Raw genomic sequence first — 7,583 nt, 5'->3', positions numbered from 1 at the left:
GAGCGAAAAGTAAGCTGAAAGCACGTCTTTCTTAGTTTTTTTCACAGTGAAAACATGCTTTTAACTCGCTTTAAACCTAGTTATTAACAGTATTTTATCTGTGAAGAAAACAAAAGCAATTTGTGGGTTTGGGTAACTTGATTTTTGTGGGTTTTAACAGTGTTTTAGTGAATTTTTTTTACGAAAGTAGGTTTTTTGTGAGCCTTTTGTGGGATTTTGCAATGTGTGAAAAAAATTATTTTGGATTGATATGTTCAAGAAAAAATGGTTTTTGTGAAGCAATTACAACAGTTCATTATAAGCCCCATGTGGTTAAAAGGGAAAAAAACACAATGTGTACGAAAATTATATTTATATGACAAAAATAGTACACCGCAAATTAATACAAACAGATTATTTTTACAATACATTATACAATAATAGATATTTATGGAAGATTTTAAAGCAAAAGGTTGACCGTAGTGGACCACTGCGGGTGGAGTATTTAGACCGCAGCTGCTGCAGGACCTGGATCTCAGCTGTTGGAGGTACCTGAACCGCAGTGGAATGAGGAACCTGGATTTCAGTGTATGGAGGGACCTTGACGGCATACGGTGTTGGGACATGCACAGCAGCCACTGGAGAGACCTTGACCGCTAGTGGACCTGGACAGCAGCCAGTGCAGGGACCTAGACCTGATCTTGGCGGGTGGAGGGACCTGGAAAGCAGCTGGTAGAGAGATCTGGAAAGCAGGCGCTGGAGCGACATGTACCATTGATGCTGCTTGTGTCCTTCTCCTCTTGAGCATCTCTTACGCCAGTTGATCTGCAAAGGATTAATACCATATCACTTTCAAAAGGGCAAGGCATTCTTCAAACATGTCGATTGGTTATGTTTTCGTTCCACTTAACTATGACATATTGCTGTAATGGTAATCTTGTTGCTTTAATAATAAATTTAAGTTATTTGCTTGTTGTTTTTGTTTGTTTATTTTTGAAATTTTAATCCCGTGATCACATGTGACTTAGCACTTTTCATCAAATTATTAAAAGAAATTGCGTTTGGTAGAAAATGCAGTTTGAAAATGTACCAATATGCGTGGTCTCATTTGGCTGTGTGGTCTGGTGGCATTGTAAATGCAATAACCTGTATAGTTTACCTCTCAACAAATCGAGCTTTCTTGGTCAAGGACAGGGCGAGGTTTTCCCATACTTTTTCCCCTCAAGTTTGCCAGCTCGTGCAGGGTAAAAACCATGTATAAAAGTCCATACATCAGGCAGGCGATGATGCACATACTTTCCAAAGGATCTTCCCATCAATGTCAATTTCGCTTTGTGGCAAGAGTTTAACCTTCAAAATTAAAATATTTAAGTTCTAATTAAGTATGAGGGAAAGAAATCCGTTCAGTAATAACCAGAAATAGCTATAAATAAAATTTAAGATGACAATAACCATGAAACACAACAATAATTATTCACTGTACACAACATTTACACTTTTTCATGTGTAAGTTTATCTATTTTTGCTTCAAATTGTGTTGTTTTTCCTTTAATTGCAATACAATAACTTATCCATTTACATTTCCCAGTATCACAACTGATTGTTCACATGTTTTCACTATATACATATAGAGAAAACTGCCCCACCCCCTGGCGGCCATGTTTTTTCACCAATCATGACCATTTTTGAACTCGTCCGAGAGATCTATAAAATTGTTGTTAAGAAAAGAAATTATGATGATTAGGCAAACATGTGACTTCTAGAGTGTTCACAAGCTTGTTTTACTATATAAATATAAGGAAAATGACCCCCCTTGGTGGCCATGTTTTTTTACCGATCCGAACCATTTTCGAACTTAACCGTCATATCCAGAAAACACATGTTCTGACCAAATTACATGAAGATTAGACCAAAAATGTGACTTCAAGAGTGTTCACATGTTTTCACTATATACATATAGAGAAAACTGCCCCGCCCCCTGGCGGCCAGGTTTTTTCACGGATCTGGACCATTTTCGAACACGTCCGAGATATCAATAAAACCAATGTTTTGACCAAGTTTTATGATGATTGGACTTCTAGAATGTTCACAATGTTTCTCTATAGCCATTTAAGGAGTACTGCCCCGCCCCCTGGCGGCCATGTTGTTTAAAGGACCGGAACCATTTTTGAACTCAACCAACATATCATTAGACAAACATTTTGACAAAGTTACATGAAGATTTGGCACCAAATGTGACTTCTACAGTATTCACAAGGTTTTTCTTTATTTTGACCTAGTGACCTAGTTTTTGACTAGCATGAGCATGACCACGGTTTCGAACTCAGTCGAGGTATCAATGGGACAAATGTTCTGACCAAGTTTCATGAAGATCGGACAATGAATGTGGCCTCTGTAGTGTTCACAAGGCAAATGTTGACGAAGGAAGACGCACAACGGACGACGGACAAAAGGCGATCACAAAAGCTCACTATGAGCACGTTGTGCTCAGGTGAGCTAAAAAAAATTTGAAAATGTCTAAATGTATGACTAGCAAACACAATCCATAATGCAATTTTTTAAATACCTAATTTGTTAACGGACGACTTATGACCTAACGATCAGGGACAAAATGTAAAGCGCCTTTGAACGCACAACTTTGAGTATGAAAGGGGCGCTATAAAAATGTGGTATAAAAAAAATAACATAAAACTTGGAAGAGCTGGAGATCAACAACACTTACAAGTAGTATTAAGGCATTTTTTATGTAGGAGTAAAAAATGTTCAAGACTTGAAAATACTCATTTTAGATATAATTATCATAAAAAATGTACGTAACAAATGAAAATTTATGTAACGAAGCTGGTTATGGATATTAATCAGAGATTAATTTGACAAGATTTACTATGACAAGTTTCAATATGAATTTATTTTATTTCAATCTCACTGTTACCTTGTAAATAAACAAAGATGTACAGGAATCTTTTTTTTTCAAACCTAGCGGTTATTAATTGTAGAAAATATTTATTGCACAAATATCTGAAATTTAAGTTTAAAGGCAAGCATGTTTACAAATATAAGGTTATAATACTTTTTTTATTTAATGTTATTTAAAAACAACAACTTTTCTGTTGGCACAAATTAAGGATGCTCATTATAATTTACCCTTGCATATTTTATAAAATTCTGAAACCATATTATGCGGCATAATGCCCAATGATTAAACTTACTTGATATAGACCGTTCCATAATTTAGTCATTACATAATTATCTCCCCTGAATTCTTTCCGCGTCCGCCATTACACTGCTGCTTTACAATCGGTAACATATATAAGAGAGCACCGATTATTCAACGGATGAATTTCTTTCTAAATTCTAAGGCCGTCATTACATGGTCTTGGTTGTCTTGGAAAACTAACACATTGACACATTAAAAAAAGCATTTAATTAAATTAAATGCAATATTTTTCATTTGATTATTTGCATCAATCTTTAAATCGTGTATGCCTTTGCATTCCAGTCTTTAATTGCCCCTTTGTTCTGCATAATCCGATTATCTCGTTTTGATCAGATATTATCCAGACTTAACTAACCACATGGTGTCATAAACCACACTGGGTGGCAGATGACAATCTGGTCATTAAACACAATTGATGATGCCACCATGTCTCATCTTCCTGGTAGTATTAAGCAGTCATTTGGTAAGATAATTTACCTCCGACATACTTAACAGTTGCGTAAATAAGATATGTTACATATTTTACAAATTAAAAGTTATGTCCAATATAGAATATCAGGAATTGTACACCGTAAAGATACTAGCCCGTTTAATTCATGAAAATTAAAGTATTTAAAAACAAGAAATATCTTTAAAAAAGATATACGGCGTAAATAGTTTAATGAATGAGATCAAGGATAGCGAATGTCTTTTTCTGTGCAGTTCTTAGCTGCATCACACGCAGTACGGGATGTTACGGGGAGTTTTCGCGGCTTATTTTACATTATAACATATTGCTGGTCATAAACCTATAGATACAAAACAGAAAACCAAAAGAAGAATGGAAGTGAAATTTAAACATATGAGTCAACCGGCCACACGAGAACAAACCTGTTTTAGTGGTCTGTCGGGCATTGCTATTTGATTCGATTATTAACAGTATCGAGAATCATCGTGCTCATGCTTAAAGTGATATTATGGGCATTTTGCACTGTTGAATTGAGCTGAAAAGAATGAACAGGTCAAAATAGTTAGTTAAAATGTGGTTACTGATCAATTATCTGCAACTCACCTTGCTACCAGTTGTTTATAAAAATATATTTTATATTCGATATTCTTACGTGACCCACCCAGTCCTGTAAGCCGAAATGATCCGTAAAACAATATTGTGTCTTTGTGTCGTATGAACAAATCTGCACTAAAACTAAATTTAGGTTCAACTCGTAAACGCATGATCAGTTGTCAAACGAAAGTACGGTTAATATTCAAATGCATTATTTTTCTCTTTCTGGTATATTGTTTTAGTATGTTGATGCTGCATTAATTACTATAAGTGTATATGAAGTAGAAACATCAAAAATAATCAACGGTTGCGATAGACACCTATAAACTGTTACATGCTCATAATATCACTTTAGTACATTAGGCAATATGGTGGAATAATTATTGTTAAATTTATTAAAAACAATATTTATCATTGTATTGTTGAAAACACATTAAGAATCTATTATTTACATACCATAATTATATTGCTGAATATCTTCTTTTAACATATTTCTGGTCTAAAGAAAATTCCAGGTCACCTAGTTCACGGATAGCGTCTTTATTATATAACGATTATTTTACTGACCGCGAACTCCGGTGATGACCTGTATATAAACTCTGAATGTCCGGGACTTGACCCGAAACCTCGCGGGTTGAAATGCAATTCTTTAAAGTGAGGCCTCGCTTCCACTGCTCTTTATACTTTTACATGTTAACATGTTGACAGGAATATGGAAGTAAGTACTAAATATGAAAACATAGCCTTTTAAGTATAAACGCTTTTGCGCTGGTAATACTCTGAAAATAAAAGGTGTACGCACAAACTGTATTGATGTCGAGAATTGAGTGTAAAACTGTTCTATCTATTAAGCCTTTTCATTAGCGATAAAATTGTTTCATACAGTAAAACAGTGTTACAAAGACGCGGATATGTTTCCAATGTTCTGGTGGTATACTCAAATCAGCCAATGGAATAAATGAAGTGTATTCATTCGTACCTAGCCGCGGGAAATTTTATTTGAATTTTATTGGACACTTACAAAGGTCAAGTCAGGGTGAAAAGCTGGCTTATGCAGCTTACGCCGAAAAATATAAAAATAAAACATTTAACGTATTTAGCGGGTATCGGTTAATTAAAACTACGTCATTCCGTATGAAGATTTGATGTTACGGCAATGCACGAACGATATCGTAAAACGATAAATTACATTTGACACCAAACAAAGGTAAAAAATATTTTTAAAAATATATATGTATATAAATATATGTGTGTTAAAATGTTAGATATGTGTCACTCATACTCACTAGTAACGAGTTTTCAATATACATGAGTACACAGTTCAATTTGCATCATATGAAGTTGTGTTTTTTCAGTTGTATGTTAATATTCCTCAATAGCGTCATTCTTTGTACAAAACCCATCAAATTAAAATTACATGTAAATACTGTCATGTCCTTTGCTTTTAATATGGCTTTGTAGTATGTTTATTTTCAAAGCACTCCTTGCTCTTTCTAACACTCATTTATTTATCACACTAACGTCCTCATGCCATTGATAATTATATTTTTATAATTAGATGTATTACTATTGTAATTTATTGAAGCTTTTCTGCAAAAAAAAAATATTACGGCTTATGCATAGAGCTCTTTATTGTGTCAAATTGTCGGCCTTTCACTTTCAGTCTTCAGATAATCTTTAATTTGATGCTTATGCCGCGTTTTTAAAGTTGCAAATAAATGTATTAATAAATTCGTTTGGCGCTTAATAACGTGACAAAATTCCATCTAAAAAAATAAATATAAATCCAAACCACAATTTTTTATCTCTAATATCAGTTAGAACAAGAAAAATAATGGAAGGCGTATCAATAATATCATACTTAATATAATATGTAATGATTTTGGAATGTAGACTTTTACCAAATTAGATCAAATTCAAACAATTAGCGGTAATTAATTGCGCGAGAATCTTTTATACGTATTAATTAAAATATAATCTACTTAATGTTGCGGCTATTAAAATCAACACAACAATACATGCGTGAATTGTTTGTGAAACGTTAAAAGTAACAAGTCTAATCAAAGACATAGTATGAGCGACTGAACCAGCAAATTTTTGCCGATGATTACCACTTGATTACAGATAAACAAAAACAAATACACGAAAGCATTTTAAACATTTTATTTGTAACAATCAATCTCAACTTCAAACAATCATTTAAACAACAAAAATGTGATAATCGCCTCACATTAATTCATTAAGTAATTTATTTATCCGACAACGGTGAAGCGGGTATTCTCTACGTCTTTGGCTTTTGGAATCGCAGACTCGCACAAGTTAGCAGCAGTGTAATGGCGGACAGTCACGTGACTGACAATATGGCGGCGGTCAATTAATCGATTATGGAACGGTCTATTAGTAAAAGAAGGGATCCATGCTTTCTAATTAGCTTTTCATCATAAAGCATGATAACTTGCATGCTCAACTTACACCAAGCCAAAGTTACAGCGCACCAAACATCATTTGCTGTATTTTTCTTCATTTATATCACTCATGATTTCTTGAGTTAGCATAGTAGAGCTGAAATATTACCATTACACTGAAGAGATACGAACATTTTGCTGATCATATTCTATGAAACATCCTTCATATTGCATATTAATAACACAATACACTGGTAACATAAATACAACAGCTTCAGGCCAATGCAAGCTTCCTAAGGAAAACAGACCCATCACACGCTTTCTGTCATGTCCTCAAAGAGCACCTCCTTCCAGCGCCTCATGAAGAACGCGTGCATTTTGTGTCCACACTGACCTACTTCTGAGTCATCCTCGTTAAATAGCTGACAGTTATCAAACACCAGGATAGAATAGTTCACAAACTCAATCTTTTTCTGATATCATCAATGAATATACATTTGTTCATCACAAACTATTGTTGCTGTTTGATATCTTCATTTTAGTTTACAAAATCAACATGTTTTATGGTCAAGTCATTATAACTTTGAGATTAAAAATACGTTGTAATAATTGTTTTTATAAATTTTCATTAATTATTTTATTGATGTGGACTTCGTAATAAAACAAGTTTTGTTGTGATCAAATTGATTGTATAATCAAATTGGCCTTCTTATAAGTGTTCAATGAACAATTGAAACATGTGTTCACCTTCAGCAACATAGTACAGTGCTTTTACATAAAAAGTGTGAAAGATAATCCACCAATTTAACTTGACCAAAATTATTATACTTTTCAGTTGTCTTTAACTTGATTTCACCAATAAAAAACTGTTCTTATCACTAAGACAAGATCCCTGAGAGCCACATTATGACAAAACTGGGCGTAATGCATGTGTATAAAG

The 7,583-nt window shown here is 33.9% G+C and overlaps 1 long non-coding RNA gene across 1 annotated transcript; it reads right to left on the bottom strand.

Moving 5' to 3' along the window:
• Positions 1-379: 379 nt before the first annotated feature.
• On the bottom strand, positions 380-7,170 carry LOC127882366 (uncharacterized). The gene is made up of 4 exons (XR_008050513.1): positions 6,952-7,170; positions 6,711-6,800; positions 1,139-1,329; positions 380-804 (listed from the first exon to the last, which is right to left on the bottom strand). It is a non-coding gene; the product is annotated as an uncharacterized LOC127882366 (long non-coding RNA).
• Between the last annotated feature and the right edge of the window lie 413 nt (positions 7,171-7,583).

This window comes from Dreissena polymorpha, chromosome 5 (assembly GCF_020536995.1).
Source record: "Dreissena polymorpha isolate Duluth1 chromosome 5, UMN_Dpol_1.0, whole genome shotgun sequence".
Lineage (NCBI taxonomy): Eukaryota > Metazoa > Mollusca > Bivalvia > Myida > Dreissenidae > Dreissena > Dreissena polymorpha.
This window is presented reverse-complemented; position numbering and strand designations above follow the sequence as displayed.